This window comes from Mus pahari, unplaced genomic scaffold, assembly GCF_900095145.1.
Source record: "Mus pahari unplaced genomic scaffold, PAHARI_EIJ_v1.1 scaffold_9943_1, whole genome shotgun sequence".
Lineage (NCBI taxonomy): Eukaryota > Metazoa > Chordata > Mammalia > Rodentia > Muridae > Mus > Mus pahari.
Genome location: NW_018393500.1, coordinates 20,399 through 30,323, shown reverse-complemented (window position 1 = coordinate 30,323; position 9,925 = coordinate 20,399). Strand labels below are relative to the sequence as shown.

The 9,925-nt window shown below is 36.3% G+C and overlaps 1 pseudogene; it reads left to right on the top strand.

Moving 5' to 3' along the window:
* Window positions 1-5,834: 5,834 nt before the first annotated feature.
* On the top strand, window positions 5,835-6,742 carry LOC110315567 (annotated as a pseudogene).
* The last annotated feature ends 3,183 nt before the right edge of the window (window positions 6,743-9,925 follow it).

The following is a 9,925-nucleotide window of genomic DNA, read 5'->3' as shown; positions in this document are numbered from 1 at the left end:
AAATATTAACTTATTTAGTGTTTATCAGTAATTTTCCAATTTGTAAATTTGCATATAAGAAATTCTTAGGAAAGATTCTACTTGTGGCCTAGGGACACTTAAGACATGTTAGCATTATATAATAATTTTTTTAAAAAAAAATAGTGAGATTTGGTTACTCTATTGCAATGATTTCTTATAAAGTGGATCTTTACTATGTATTTCAAATACTCAGTATTTAAAGTATCTGGAAATCTCACATCACTTATTTGTTAAATCCATGTAACATTATCCTTACAAAATTATAATCTGTATAAGTTTCAGTCAATATTTGAGTGTTTTAATTAAAACAAAATCAGTTTTAATATTTCAACTTTTCTAAATTGCTAAGGATATAGTATTGAGTAAGCTTTTTATTAGCAGTGAGAAAAAATACGTTTAATTCTCAAATAGTATAAAATTATTTAAAGTTACAATCTCCAACATTTCCTCCAACAGTTACAAAATACAATTGCTCATTAAAATATGCATTCCAAAAGAAATGCAAAGTAAGTGTAAGTTAAGGTGATGTATATCACAAGTCTATTTTTATTTTCATGGAATATCAGTTACTAATGTATAGAGGAGATAAAAATGGAGAATGAAGGCAGGTGTGGTGGCACACACCTATGATCCCAACATTTTTAAGGCTAAGGCAGGAGGAACATGGGTTTGATTAAAGTCAGTCTGAACTACAGGTTGCAATCTCCCTCCTTTGTTTTCTTTAAACATGCATACATACACACACACACACACACACACACACACACACACCAAAATTATACTGGAAAACAGAAAACGTAGAATTACGAAATTGATGATTTTTAAAGATGGAAAACTGCTGCCAATTAAAGTCATTAAATCACTGGCCACAGAATATCAATACTACAAAAACCAAATGATAAAAGCTGGAGTTTATGTTTACAAGCATAATTCAGTGTCTGTACCAGTACCCTAGGCAGGGCCCATATTTGATCCCATCAACCTAAAACAGAGGACACATTCTCTGTTGTTGTTTTTTTTTAAGTTCATTTTATTTCATAAACATACTTGGTATTCTCAGTTTTTACTCAGTTGATATAAAGGTATTCATGTTAGCAGCCCTGGCTCACACTATGCTATTGCTCTATTCTTAAGATAGTAGTCCAATAATTTCACACACACACACACACACACACACACACACACACACACACACACACACATTTCCAGTGAACATTTTCATATCTTTCCCAAATTCACACTATGCAACTTGTGATGAAGTGCGGGAATGCTTGCTTCCCCACAGTCTCTGCAGTGACGCTGCTGCTGCTGCTGCTGCTGCTGCTGCTGCTGCTGCTGCTGCTGCTGCATCTCAGAGGAACTGGCTCCTGAGAGACTGTCATGTGCTAGTCAGCTTCTAGTGCTTTCAGTTACACCAGTGCTAAACGCGATCTTCAAAGAACTATTCAAACATTTAATTATTTAAGAGGATCATGTAATAATTACAAGTTAATTCTTATTAATCAATATTTAGTTATGCTGTCACTATCTAGTTCATAAAAATTCCATGGAAGTAGTATGTGTGGCTAGGGTCTTCATCTACTGAGATTCCTGAAGGCTTATTGTTGCTGGCAATGGATCATCAGCCAATACCATGCTTCTTGTTACCTGAAAGTCACACGCTCCACTTTATGTTCTCTATGAGCAGTCATACTGTTTTTGGTCATTACTTACTAAAGGTGGTAAAACTTAAAATGAAAATGATACTTGTCATCTATTATATTGGTATGTCCCTTAGATTATTAAATCTCCACAAAGCAGAAGACAAAGATCACCATAAATTCATAAACCAAGGGTGTTCTATAATCAAATAGTGTGATAATGATCTTTCTTTTAAAATGTAGAGCTAAGTAGAAAGCAGCTCTTGACCTCTGATTTCATATCTCTTGAGATAGTTATCTATATACTACTTTGTTTTTTGGGTCTGGGGTCAATTTAATAGTGATGGCTTCTCCCCAATAGTTAAGTGTTATGGACACTGAACACAATTTAGCTTTTATTACTTAGAACTAAATATTACAATTTCTACTAATGTGAAAGCCCCCAGAACTTTATTTTTTTTCAAGTAAAACTAATGACTTTTCTCAGTGCATGCATATGTCAACAACTCAATTTCTAGCCATGGTAGATCTGATCTTTGCTGGTCATGTCTTAGTTTCAGTGAACCCCAGAAAGAGATGCCATTTGATCAATTAGAAGACATGCCATCTTCTATATGTGAAAGAAATTTACAAACAATAGCTATGAAGGAGAGAGTTTGGGAAATAAACCTTTCGGAAAAGAAAAAAACACTTCATAATACTGTCTTTTATCTTATATTATCATCTTTTTATACTACTTATGTTATGTGTGCTATAAATTGTAGATGTAAAATTAAACTTTTTATACATATATGATTTTTATATTTACAAGTTTAAATGTATATGGCTATTATTTTTTCAAATTTGCAGATAAAGGATTGAATTAAGTATTACCCTACAGTTTTTATTTACTTACATTATTATTTCTTTTATTTTATGTATATGAATGTTTAATTTGCATGTATTTCTGTGTCACAGGGCAATGGGTTCACCAGAATTAGAATTACAGATGGTCAGGTCATAAGCCACATGTCATTGCTGGGAATCAAGATCCTTTGCAATAGTTAAAAGAACTCTTAAGCACCAAGCCATCTCCCCAGCCTTAATCCCATAGCTTTTAAAACACAGCCAGTGAGGCCAATCTTGCTGCAACCTCTCTTCCTGCAGTGTGATAGAGAAGGGAAAATTCCACTACTCTTCGAAGGACTCCTCGAAGTGCAGGCGGCAGACACCAGTGCTGTATGCCTTGCTGGACCACAGCAGAAGCACCAAAACCGTCAGTAAGACAAAAATCTAATGGGCTGAGGGAGTCTTACCAGAATAAGAACTAGCGGTTAGCGGGCCTGGTTGGGGGTCTGGAGTCTATGACAGAGTCCTCCAAAGGCTCTCAGGTAGTTTTCATTGAGATGGAGCTTCACAAAGATGAGCAGAACTCAGAGTTCCGGTCTGCAGTGAAGTCCCCAGTAGAACCAGCCTCAAGAACGCCGTCAAGAACAAGACGGGCCTGGACTCGGACAAGTGAGAGTCTCATCCAGTCCCTGGCAGAACAGGGGAACCAGGCTCCTCTTTTTCCCAGGTCTAGGTGCTTTCCTCTTGCTCCTCAGCCCTGCCCTGCCCTGCCCTGCCCTTACCTCCCAATGAGATGAAAGTTTCATTCCAACTTTCCTTTCCAATTCTTGTACTTCTCCTTTGCCTTTACCACTCAGCTTTCCGGGATCCTAGGGACTAACTCTACTCCTCCCTCACCTGCCCCAAGGGCTGTCTGTTCGGTGTCTGATCCTCAGGAAGAAGAAAGGGACCTTAATAGCCTCAGCCCAACTCCAGGCTACTTGGCCTTCCCATCTCCTCCCCAACCCCGCAGCTTATCCCTAGGCTCCTTCATGCTCTCTCCTTTCCTAACTTCTGGTGGCCCAGCTCCACACTCAATCCTTGGGCTCAAATCCACATCATGCAGATCAAACTCTTCATCCGGTTTTATTTAGGCTGCTGTGTATTTTTTTTTTTATTTGTTCATCTATTCTTTTGTGTATTTACCTGAGCCCATGGCCCCATGACCAAGGACCAATGACGTCATGTGGCTTTTGCAATTCTCCACTCCTATTGAGTCTTTACTAGAGAGCCAGCCAGGCAAGCAGAGAATAATTAATGCCCTCAGACCACTCTGGAATACAGTTCTGGGACTTCGAGATTTGGGGAAGGAAAGAGAAAAAAAAATGGATCTTCACAGGTCAGGGGTACAGAAGGGGACTTTAAGAAATATCTTCAAAATAAATAATCAGAAGAACAGGATAAATCAATGAGAATAAGAAGGAAAGGAAATGGTTGCACCCCCAGGCAAAAGGGACTGTTAGGACTTTTCTACATTCTGTATATTTCTCCTACCATCTCCAAATTTCCTTAAATGCATAATAAACACTGACATTTCCATGGGGTGGGGGGAACAGACAATCACTGTGAAGATACTGTGGATATAGGTTGGTGAGAGAATTAGATATTTGGCTCTGGAAATTTGGATGATCCATTCCTTTACAAGAGTAAGTATTTTAAGAAGAAAATTCATATAAATATAAAACATGTGGTTTATTATTTCATATTCATGGTCACATTATAGGAGGGTTTCTTCCACTAACTTCATTATTTCTATACATACAAGCATGCATGCATGCATATATGTGGAATATCCGAGTGAACTTGAAATATAATTGGGCAATTTCTCACAAGCTTTGAATAAGTACAGGCATTTTCTATTTCTTTATCACAAAGCTGATTTTCAAGTACTGAATTAAATCAATTCAATAATAAATTGCTCCTGGTAACCAGGCCAAGTAACTTACATATGCACCAAAGGAAAGACTATTGTGAGAAACTGTAAAGAGAGTCTGGGTGCTGGTGATGAATGATAACATTGGGACCTTGTTTCTACTACATGGGAAGGAATCTCTTTTAAACAGAAATTCCCAAAGAACGTCCCTAGATGGACATCTTCAGCAAGTTCACGATTGTGATAATGTGTGGAAAATAGTGCTTACCTTAATTCACATGTTCTTTCTTGCTGAAGGTTCCTAGCTCCACATCTTCCAATGTGGTTATATAGCCTATAGAAACTATAGAAATCAGGAAAGCAAAAATGGAAACATTGTAAGGATAGGGGCAAGTGTGGAAGCAATAGACAGCAGAATCGCAGGTTATAAGTATCCGATCATGGAAGTGGAAAACTCAAGGCTCCTTAGAGGTGAGTAAAGAGGTAAATACTAAGAAGGTGGGAGAAAAATAAAGGGATTAGCAGGACACAATTTATCAAATAGGGAAATAGGAAAATGGGTGGATTCTTAGGCAAAGAAGAGGAAGATAAGTACAAAAGAAAGAAAAGAGATAGCTAGATAAAATAACAATATGGATGGCTTAAAAGTCCATAAGGAATTATGCTGTTAATGATTTACTTCCCTCCCCAACAAAAAGAAAGAAAAATAGTATTTGTCTTGATAGCTGGGAGTTAGTTTCTTAATCCTTAATTGGAGTTCACAAAGGGTTTTAATGTGATGGGAACTGAAGTGGGAACTGCCTGGGGCCACTTATATCCATAATGTTTATACAATTAATACAACATTACAAAAAGATGACAGACCTTTTAGTAATTAAAATAGTGAGATTATCATGAATTATAACTGTGATTCCATTAGAATTCTGAGTCAAAACATGGATAGCTGTGAAATAAAGCACAGTAAAATTAAAGAACATGAGAATGAATGACCTGAATGTTTCTATTTCTTATGTAATTTTTTCCCAAGACTACATATGTTTTGTTCTTCTGTAAGGACATGACTAATACTGTGTACTTATCATCACTGTTCTGTATAGTTAAGCATAAAATGAGGAAATTTAAATCAATAGGATTGTGTTTCTAAGGCATGAGACTCAGGTGCATGAGACAAAGTCTTCAGACTGTATAGATATGAGTGTGGATGAATTTTTTTATCTATAATAGTCCATGTAGAGCAGATACATGGGTGGTATATAGAAATGTAGTCTATGATATTCATCTGGAACATCAGAAGCTAAAGATTAATCAGAAATTAGTAGAATGATGATTTAGACATACTGTCCAGTAAATCACAAGTCTCATGTATACTCTATTTTTTTTTCAGATATATGAGATACACATCCAATATGCACTTAAGATGAATACACTTACCACTTACGTCCTCGTTGATGAATATCCTTTATTTCCAAGCTGGACTTGGAGTTCTAGCCAATAATTTTCTCCTTTGTTTCTATACTTTCACAATCCCAGGTCATAGACCAAAGCCCATGGATCTGACCTCCTGTCAACTGACCTTCGCTCACATATTCTTTTTGATAACTGGAGGGGATAATTGGCTTACAGACATACTTGAGTCACTGAACATTGAGACTGACTTTAAGTGTAAGACAATTTTTTATACAAGTAGGGTGATGAGAGGGTTCTCTATCTACATCACTTGCCTCCTGAGTGTGTTCCAGGCTGTCACAATCAGTCCCCATACCTCACTATTGGCAAAATTTAAGCATAAACTAAAAAAATACAGCATCTATACTGTTTTCTATATTTGGTTTTTTAATTTCTCGATCAATAGTCACATATTCTATGTTGGTGGTTTTAACAATGTGAGTGAGACGAACCAGATGAGAGTCACTAAATCTTGTTCACTATTTCCCATGAACTACATCATCAGTGGATTAATTTTTACAGTGTCAACATTCAGAGATGTGTTTCTTGTAGGAGTCATGCTGATCACAAATGCATATATAGTGATTATCTTGTTCATACACCAGAGGCACTGCAAGCATCTTCATAGCATCAGGCACCTGAGATTGTCCCCTGAGAAAGGGCCACCCAGACCATCTTACTACTTGTGGTTTTCTTTGTGGTCATGTACTGGGTGGACTTCATCATCTTATCCACCTCCATCCTGTAATGGATGTATGACCCAGTTGTCCTGACTGTTCAGAAGCTTGTAGTGAATGCCTATCCCACAATTACTCCTTTAGTACAAATCAGTTCTGATAAGAGAGTAATCAATGTGTTGAAAAACCTGCAATCAACATGCCAACAGACTTTCTAAAACATGATTATTTCTCTTCTTTTAAAAGTGATTTACTTGGGGCTAGAGAGATGGCTCAGAGATTATCTCTGGCTATGCTTCCAGAGATCCTGAGTTTAATTCCCAGAACCTACATGGTGGCTTACAACCATCTGTAATGGGACGTGATGCCCTCTTCTGGTGTGTCTGATGACAGCTACAGTGTAGTAATATAAATAAATTAAATCTTAATATGATGTCACTTATTTTTATTTATATCTGTAAGTGCTATGTCAATATGTCTATATGACTGCATTCCTGATGCTCAAAGAGGTTAGAAGAGGTCATGGGATCCCCTGGAACTGGAGTTTTAGATGACTTTAGGTCCCATGTTTATAGCTCCAGTAACTGGATTTTGTCCAAATTATAAATATTTCTTAAACTTTAATTGTCAAGGAGCAAAGTGAGATTCTTCATATGATTTAAATAATGTTTGTAGTATTACATACAAAGGAAGCTCCTCGCTGATAGTAATTTTTTAAGCCTTTCTTTTGAAAGCGTTTTAATCTCTGATTCATCAAGTTTAGTTAAAATTGTAGCTTTAATTCTGTTTAATAATTCCAATTTCTCTGGGTTATAAAAACAATGTGAATTTAGTTTTTTCATTGTTTACCAGAGTTTTACTCAATTAGACTTATCTGAAACTTTCATATGCCTGTTTGCAATTAATTTCATCTACATTTATTGAAATATTATTGGTAAATTAAAATTGTTTATATACAGATAATACAAATACAGATATACAATATCTTTTTTATATAATATATTTTCTGTGAATGTGTATATGCTTCTATGTATCTACACTGGCAAAAGATACATGTTCATTTATACTTGGAAGCCAGGAGACACTTTGACTATTTTTCTTCAGAAACCATTCACCTCATGCTTTGATAGAAAGTGTGTTTTCTGGACCTGAGAATTGCCAAACATTTCAAGTTGGCAGCCTCATGGATTCTCCTGTCTCTCCCTCTCCAGCTCTGTGATCACAAAGGATCCCTACCATACCTCATTATTTAAAATTATATTTTTCTTTTATTGAAAAAACTTTCTTTTCATTTAGTACATTCTGATTAGTTTTTCCCCTTCCCCTAGTCCTCCAAGTTCTTTCCCATCTCCTCACTTATCCAGATCCACACCCTTTCTATGTCTACTTATGAAACTAAAAAGCATCTAAACAATAATAAAAATAAACAATAATTAAACACAAAAATAAATAAACCACAATAGTACAAAACAATCAGAAGAAAAATGCGCAATAAACACCTACAGACAGGAACACACAAGTTCAACACAGGAACTTTGTAAAAATACAAAGACAGATGTCATAACACATAGAAAAGAACCTGCAAAGATTATACTGAGTTCATTTTGTGTTGGACATCTTGGGCAAAGCAGAGTGATTTATTTCGCCAAGTGTCTCAAGGTCTCCTACTCTCTGAAAATTTTCTAGCTGTGGGTCTCTGTATATGGTTCTATCTGCTAATAGAGGAATCTTTTCTGATGATGGCTGAGCAAGTCTCAGATCTATGAGTCTAGCAGGAGTCATTTTATTACTACATTCTTCTGGGTTCAGCATGGTCTTGGGAGGGATGGGATGACACAGTTCCCAACCCTAGAGCAGGACATGAGTCTCTTGGATTGCTGGTGGTTGCTGTAGGAGTAAAGCTTATTTGCATAATAATGCACATATTCTACTTCATGTTCTTCTTTCTGCCAAATATTCTCCCTGGGAAAGTTTATGACTCCATTATTATCAGAAACAGCATGATTATGGGAATCAAGAATTTGTCTGGTGCTCCTCAGCAGTATATTGATTCTATGGCCTTCAGAGAAGCCTTTAGAGAACATGGGCACAACAATCGAAGAAAATGCAAGAAATGCAAGAAAATGCAAAATGCAAAAAGATCCTAACTTAAAACATCCAGGAAATCCAGGACACAATGAGAAGACCAAACCTACAAATAATAGGAGTAGATGAGAATGAAGATTTTCAACTTAAAGGGTCAGCAAATATCTTCAACAAAATTATAGAAGAAAACTTCCCAAATCTAAAGAAAGAGATACCCATGAACATACAAGAAGCCTACAGAACTCCAAATAGACTGGACCAGAAAAGAAATTCCTCCTGACACATAATAATCAGAACAACAAATACACTAAATAAAGATAGAATATTAAAAGCAGTAAGGGAAAAAGGTCAAGTAACATATAAAGGTAGGCCTAGTAGAATTACACAAGACTTCTCAACAGAGACTATGAAATCCAGGAGATCCTGGACAGATGTTATACAGACCCTAAGAGAACATAAATGCCAGTCCAGGCTACTATACCCAGCAAAAGTCTCAATTTCCATAGATGAAGAAACCAAAGTATTTCATGATAAAACCAAATTCACACAGTATCTTNCAACGAATCCAGCCCTCCAAAGGATAATAAAAGGAAAACACCAACACAAGGATGGAAACCACACCCTAGAAAAAGCAAGAAAGTAATCTGTCAATAAACCTAAAAGAAGATAGCCTCAAGAACAGGATCCCACATTTAACAACAACAACAAAAAAAAATGACAGGAAGCAACAATTACTTTTCTTTAATTTCTCTTAACATCAATGGACTCAATTCTCCCAATAAAAAGACATAGAGTAATAGACTGGCTAGACAAACAGGAACCCAACATTTTGCTGCTTACAGGAAACCCACTTCAGGGAAAAAGACAGACAATACCTTAGAGTGAAAGTCTGGAAGACAATTTTCCAAGCAAATGTCTGAAGAAACAAGCTGGAGTAGCCATTCTAATATTGAATAAAATTGACTTCCAACCAAAATTTATCATAAAAGACAAGAAGGGGCACTTCATACACATCAAAGGTAAAAACTACCAATATGAAATCTCAATTCTAAATATCTACGATCCAAATGCAAAGGCAGCCACATTTATTAAAGAAACTTTAGTAAAGCTTAAAGCACACATTGCACCTCATACAATAATAGTGGAGACATCAACACTCCACTCCCACCAATGGACAGATCTTAGAAACAGAAAATAAACAGAGACACATGGACACTAACAGAAGTTATGAAACAAGTGGATATAATAGCTATCTACAGAACATTTTATCCTAAAGCAAGAGGATATACCCTCTTCTCAGCACCTCATGGTACCTC